The 6,527-nt window shown below is 54.0% G+C and overlaps 1 non-coding gene across 1 annotated transcript; it reads left to right on the top strand.

Annotated features, from left to right (window-relative positions):
* Positions 1-3,206: 3,206 nt before the first annotated feature.
* Positions 3,207-3,325, top strand: LOC141420534 (5S ribosomal RNA). The gene has a single exon (XR_012445083.1). It is a non-coding gene; the product is annotated as a 5S ribosomal RNA (ribosomal RNA).
* Positions 3,326-6,527: the final 3,202 nt, after the last annotated feature.

Below are 6,527 nucleotides of genomic sequence, written 5' to 3'. Positions count from 1 at the left end.
TTTGCTCGTCCCTCCCTCGCTGCTCCTTTTGGCCTCCGGGACCTCACCGCCCCGACCCAGCGCCACCACCACCGGCGACCCCTTCCCCGCCACCCCGCCAGACCCACGCCTCCCACCTCACAGACACGCCCCCGAATCCTCTCCTCTCCCCTCCCCACACTCTCGTGGGGCGCGCGCCCGCTCACTGGGCACCAGCCGGGTGGGTCCCAGGCCACGTTGGGGACCGCTCCCCAACTGTCCTCAGAAAGCCAGCAGGAGTAGAAAACGTTCAGGCGGACGGTGAGGGAAGTGCGAAAGCCCTGAGAAAGCGGGTCTGCAGCCCAGCGGGCCCCAGACTGGGACGCGCCACACCCTGGCTCGCCACAAGGTGGTGCACTGGGCCCAGGGCAAGACGCCAGGGGACAGGGAGGCAGGCCACCTCAGTCGGGTGCTGCTCCGTCGCTCGACCCAACACAGGTCAGCGTGTGCATGACCTCTCCGTGGGGCCCCAACTCCCACGGCGGTGCCTGCAGTCACGGGGACAGCGGGCGCAGGGCCTGAGCTCACGGTGAGGGGAGTATGCTTAGAATGCAAAATTCAAACACACCCGGGAATACATTGGCAAGGAGAAGTCCCAGAAAGAGTTGCAACCCTGACATTGAGGGCGCGTTTCCTTTTGCTTGGTCCTGTACCCTGCTTGAGTGTGAGTGGTGATGAATTGCTGCCCGTTTCGGATCGTTTGGTGGCAATGTAGTTTGTACCTTTCTCTGCAATGTGTGAAGTCTTTCTTTGTGTAATAGGCTGTATTGGCAAGTGTCTCTACCTTTCAGTGTTTATCCAAAGTCAATCCAAGGCTGTGGTCCGCGAGTCTAAGAACAAACCCTGTGTTTTATGTCCAAAACTAAAAACACCACTTTTAAGTATGCTAGGACGGGTCCGGAGCAGGTAGAAATAGGGACTTCTTCCCGAGTAGTGTACAACGCCGTGGCCACTCATAGAAGTTTGTGCCTAGAGGGCTTTCATGTTCGATAGACACGCATCCATCATAACCACTTTTTTGTTTTATTTATTTGTTTATTTGTTTATTTATGTATTTACGTATTTACGTATTGATTTTTGTGGTACCAGTGCTTGAATTCAGGGCGTACACCTTGCCCCGCTCCACCAGCCCTTTTCGTGTGAGGGTTTTAAAGGGTTGACTCTCCAGGGTCCCCGAAGCCCACACTGCCTAAATTACCTGTGATAGAAAGAAAGGCAGGGGCAGTGCCTGAGACCACAAGGACTTTTCCCCTTATCGCTTCCTGATTGCTTGCAAGTGCTGGCTGTCTACCACCACAAGGACACTTCTCTTTACCTCTCCCTGGCTGCGTACCCCGGAAAACCTCCTCACCCCTAGCCCCCGCCCCCCCACCCCCCCGGCGAGGCTTGCATCCCAGGATGTCCAGAGTGCAGGACGCCCCTCACCTAGGCAAAATAAAGCGTGCTCTCGTCTGTAGAGGTCTCGGTCTCCTTTTCCTCGAGGCATCCTCTTTTCTAACATTTGGCTTTTTCTAACAGGTCTCATGGAAGGACTTGCTTGGGCGGGCCTGGAAACGTGATCCACCTGAGTAGCTAAGGTTTCAGGCGTGAGCAAGCAGCACCCAGCAAGAACCAAGGTGTTGAGAGGTCTGGCATGAGGGACTCCATTTCAACTTGGAAGGCCTTTCACCCTCATCTCTAGAAACTTTGTCTCTGAGCTGTTTCCTCGGAGTGTTTTTCGATTGGTCGTTTTCATCTTTCGACGTGAGGATTAGTTTTTTTCTCTAAGTGTCTTATGTGTGTGGGGGGGTCGAGCAACAAACAGGTCAGGTGGGAGTCAGTGTCAGCTGGACCCTTTGGCCAAATTTAAACAACAAACAGGCTTGGAAGGAGTCCCTTTTTAGCTAGTGGCCTCTAAACCATGACAAAGAAAACAGAATCTAAAGCTGACTTGTGTGAGGGACATGTACCTGTCTGTTACAGTCTTTTTTCATTGTTTCTTTTTTTTTTTTTTTGTTTAATGGGCTTGATTGTAAATGTCCCAGGAGGATCAGAAGTGCAATTCCAAATACGTAAAAGAGCCATGGTAAAAATTCTGACGGACAACTTAGCAACTAAGTGAAGAGTATGTCAGTACCATCAGCATTTGATCACAGCGTTTCTGTAAATTTTGTAGTTTAGAGGGCCCGACAGCCTTGGAAAATGCAGATATGCTTACTATCTAGGAACGAATGACAGCATGACAGCTCTCTAGAGGTTATCCACACATATCAGTGGTTATCCTGAGAGTAAAACCTCAGAGTGCCCATTCATTGAGGGGTCAGTGTCAGTGACCCCAAATAGCCTCATCACAGGCACATGTAGGCTCCTAACTGTATTAGAATCATGTAAGACAATAGTTGTTTCACCATAGGGATGAAGCCATCTAGAAGATTTTCTATAAACCAACTCTTAATGAATTTTCATTTCGTCATGATCGTCATCTCAGTGGTCGAAACCCTGAGAAAAATTAGAAGGGAACAGAAGTAAATACTTCTGAGGACAAAGTGTAGAGTTTAGGAAGCCTGAGGGTTGACAGGACAGGATTTCTTAGGACGTTGAGTAGGGATGGGACGAGATGTTTTTTTTCTTTCCCTTGTCTCCACGATTTCGGTGGTGAAAGGGGCCTCTGAGCTGGAAATGTTCCCGATTGAGCCCCGCAGCCCCAGGCCCAGAGTGTGGAGGAGGGCGCAGCGGGTCGGCTAAGGGCGCGGCTGCCGTTTTGCAGAGGGCTGGAGGGGCAGTGGGGCTTTGTGGATGAGGAGGACCGGAAAGGTCCCCAAGACGTCCGTCGGGAGCCACGCGCCCAAGTGTCGGCTCCCGCATTCGAGGGAGGAGGGCGGCCAGAACTGTGCGCACCCCACACCCCCGCCTTAGCCAAGGCAGTGACACATCCCCAGAGGAACAAGAGCCCGAGAGCACTGAGCAATGTTCCCCTGAGAAAACTCGATCCTGGTCCGGGCACCGGGACACCTCGGGAAGAAAGCCAGCGAGTGGCCACCTGGGCGAGACCGGCTGCCCCAGCAGGCGTCCGGGGCCCCTGGCCGCTTGGCCAGAGGCCGCCAGCCCCCACCCCGCAGCCCCCACCCGCAGCCGTGCCAGGGGAGCAGTGTGGAGACGCAGGCCGCGCCCACCTCACGCTCTTGGGGCTCCAGGAGGCGGCAGCTGGCGTCTACGGCCATACCACCCTGAACGCGCCCGATCTCGTCTGATCTCGGAAGCTAAGCAGGGTCGGGCCTGGTTAGTACTTGGATGGGAGACCGCCTGGGAATACCGGGTGCTGTAGGCTTTTGCTCGTCCCTCCCTCGCTGCTCCTTTTGGCCTCCGGGACCTCACCGCCCCGACCCAGCGCCACCACCACCGGCGACCCCTTCCCCGCCACCCCGCCAGACCCACGCCTCCCACCTCACAGACACGCCCCCGAATCCTCTCCTCTCCCCTCCCCACACTCTCGTGGGGCGCGCGCCCGCTCACTGGGCACCGGCCGGGTGGGTCCCAGGCCACGTTGGGGACCGCTCCCCAACTGTCCTCAGAAAGCCAGCAGGAGTAGAAAACGTTCAGGCGGACGGTGAGGGAAGTGCGAAAGCCCTGAGAAAGCGGGTCTGCAGCCCAGCGGGCCCCAGACTGGGACGCGCCACACCCTGGCTCGCCACAAGGTGGTGCACTGGGCCCAGGGCAAGACTCCAGGGGACAGGGAGGCAGGCCACCTCAGTCGGGTGCTGCTCCGTCGCTCGACCCAACACAGGTCAGCGTGTGCATGACCTCTCCGTGGGGCCCCAACTCCCACGGCGGTGCCTGCAGTCACGGGGACAGCGGGCGCAGGGCCTGAGCTCACGGTGAGGGGAGTATGCTTAGAATGCAAAATTCAAACACACCCGGGAATACATTGGCAAGGAGAAGTCCCAGAAAGAGTTGCAACCCTGACATTGAGGGCGCGTTTCCTTTTGCTTGGTCCTGTACCCTGCTTGAGTGTGAGTGGTGATGAATTGCTGCCCGTTTCGGATCGTTTGGTGGCAATGTAGTTTGTACCTTTCTCTGCAATGTGTGAAGTCTTTCTTTGTGTAATAGGCTGTATTGGCAAGTGTCTCTACCTTTCAGTGTTTATCCAAAGTCAATCCAAGGCTGTGGTCCGCGAGTCTAAGAACAAACCCTGTGTTTTATGTCCAAAACTAAAAACACCACTTTTAAGTATGCTAGGACGGGTCCGGAGCAGGTAGAAATAGGGACTTCTTCCCGAGTAGTGTACAACGCCGTGGCCACTCATAGAAGTTTGTGCCTAGAGGGCTTTCATGTTCGATAGACACGCATCCATCATAACCACTTTTTTGTTTTATTTATTTGTTTATTTGTTTATTTATGTATTTACGTATTTACGTATTGATTTTTGTGGTACCAGTGCTTGAATTCAGGGCGTACACCTTGCCCCGCTCCACCAGCCCTTTTCGTGTGAGGGTTTTAAAGGGTTGACTCTCCAGGGTCCCCGAAGCCCACACTGCCTAAATTACCTGTGATAGAAAGAAAGGCAGGGGCAGTGCCTGAGACCACAAGGACTTTTCCCCTTATCGCTTCCTGATTGCTTGCAAGTGCTGGCTGTCTACCACCACAAGGACACTTCTCTTTACCTCTCCCTGGCTGCGTACCCCGGAAAACCTCCTCACCCCTAGCCCCCGCCCCCCCCCCCGGCGAGGCTTGCATCCCAGGATGTCCAGAGTGCAGGACGCCCCTCACCTAGGCAAAATAAAGCGTGCTCTCGTCTGTAGAGGTCTCGGTCTCCTTTTCCTCGAGGCATCCTCTTTTCTAACATTTGGCTTTTTCTAACAGGTCTCATGGAAGGACTTGCTTGGGCGGGCCTGGAAACGTGATCCACCTGAGTAGCTAAGGTTTCAGGCGTGAGCAAGCAGCACCCAGCAAGAACCAAGGTGTTGAGAGGTCTGGCATGAGGGACTCCATTTCAACTTGGAAGGCCTTTCACCCTCATCTCTAGAAACTTTGTCTCTGAGCTGTTTCCTCAGAGTGTTTTTCGATTGGTCGTTTTCATCTTTCGACGTGAGGATTAGTTTTTTTCTCTAAGTGTCTTATGTGTGTGGGGGGGTCGAGCAACAAACAGGTCAGGTGGGAGTCAGTGTCAGCTGGACCCTTTGGCCAAATTTAAACAACAAACAGGCTTGGAAGGAGTCCCTTTTTAGCTAGTGGCCTCTAAACCATGACAAAGAAAACAGAATCTAAAGCTGACTTGTGTGAGGGACATGTACCTGTCTGTTACAGTCTTTTTTCATTGTTTCTTTTTTTTTTTTTTTGTTTAATGGGCTTGATTGTAAATGTCCCAGGAGGATCAGAAGTGCAATTCCAAATACGTAAAAGAGCCATGGTAAAAATTCTGACGGACAACTTAGCAACTAAGTGAAGAGTATGTCAGTACCATCAGCATTTGATCACAGCGTTTCTGTAAATTTTGTAGTTTAGAGGGCCCGACAGCCTTGGAAAATGCAGATATGCTTACTATCTAGGAACGAATGACAGCATGACAGCTCTCTAGAGGTTATCCACACATATCAGTGGTTATCCTGAGAGTAAAACCTCAGAGTGCCCATTCATTGAGGGGTCAGTGTCAGTGACCCCAAATAGCCTCATCACAGGCACATGTAGGCTCCTAACTGTATTAGAATCATGTAAGACAATAGTTGTTTCACCATAGGGATGAAGCCATCTAGAAGATTTTCTATAAACCAACTCTTAATGAATTTTCATTTCGTCATGATCGTCATCTCAGTGGTCGAAACCCTGAGAAAAATTAGAAGGGAACAGAAGTAAATACTTCTGAGGACAAAGTGTAGAGTTTAGGAAGCCTGAGGGTTGACAGGACAGGATTTCTTAGGACGTTGAGTAGGGATGGGACGAGATGTTTTTTTTCTTTCCCTTGTCTCCACGATTTCGGTGGTGAAAGGGGCCTCTGAGCTGGAAATGTTCCCGATTGAGCCCCGCAGCCCCAGGCCCAGAGTGTGGAGGAGGGCGCAGCGGGTCGGCTAAGGGCGCGGCTGCCGTTTTGCAGAGGGCTGGAGGGGCAGTGGGGCTTTGTGGATGAGGAGGACCGGAAAGGTCCCCAAGACGTCCGTCGGGAGCCACGCGCCCAAGTGTCGGCTCCCGCATTCGAGGGAGGAGGGCGGCCAGAACTGTGCGCACCCCACACCCCCGCCTTAGCCAAGGCAGTGACACATCCCCAGAGGAACAAGAGCCCGAGAGCACTGAGCAATGTTCCCCTGAGAAAACTCGATCCTGGTCCGGGCACCGGGACACCTCGGGAAGAAAGCCAGCGAGTGGCCACCTGGGCGAGACCGGCTGCCCCAGCAGGCGTCCGGGGCCCCTGGCCGCTTGGCCAGAGGCCGCCAGCCCCCACCCCGCAGCCCCCACCCGCAGCCGTGCCAGGGGAGCAGTGTGGAGACGCAGGCCGCGCCCACCTCACGCTCTTGGGGCTCCAGGAGGCGGCAGCTGGC

The sequence above is a fragment of the Castor canadensis genome, unplaced genomic scaffold (genome assembly GCF_047511655.1).
Source record: "Castor canadensis unplaced genomic scaffold, mCasCan1.hap1v2 HAP1_SCAFFOLD_318, whole genome shotgun sequence".
NCBI lineage: Eukaryota > Metazoa > Chordata > Mammalia > Rodentia > Castoridae > Castor > Castor canadensis.
This window is presented reverse-complemented; position numbering and strand designations above follow the sequence as displayed.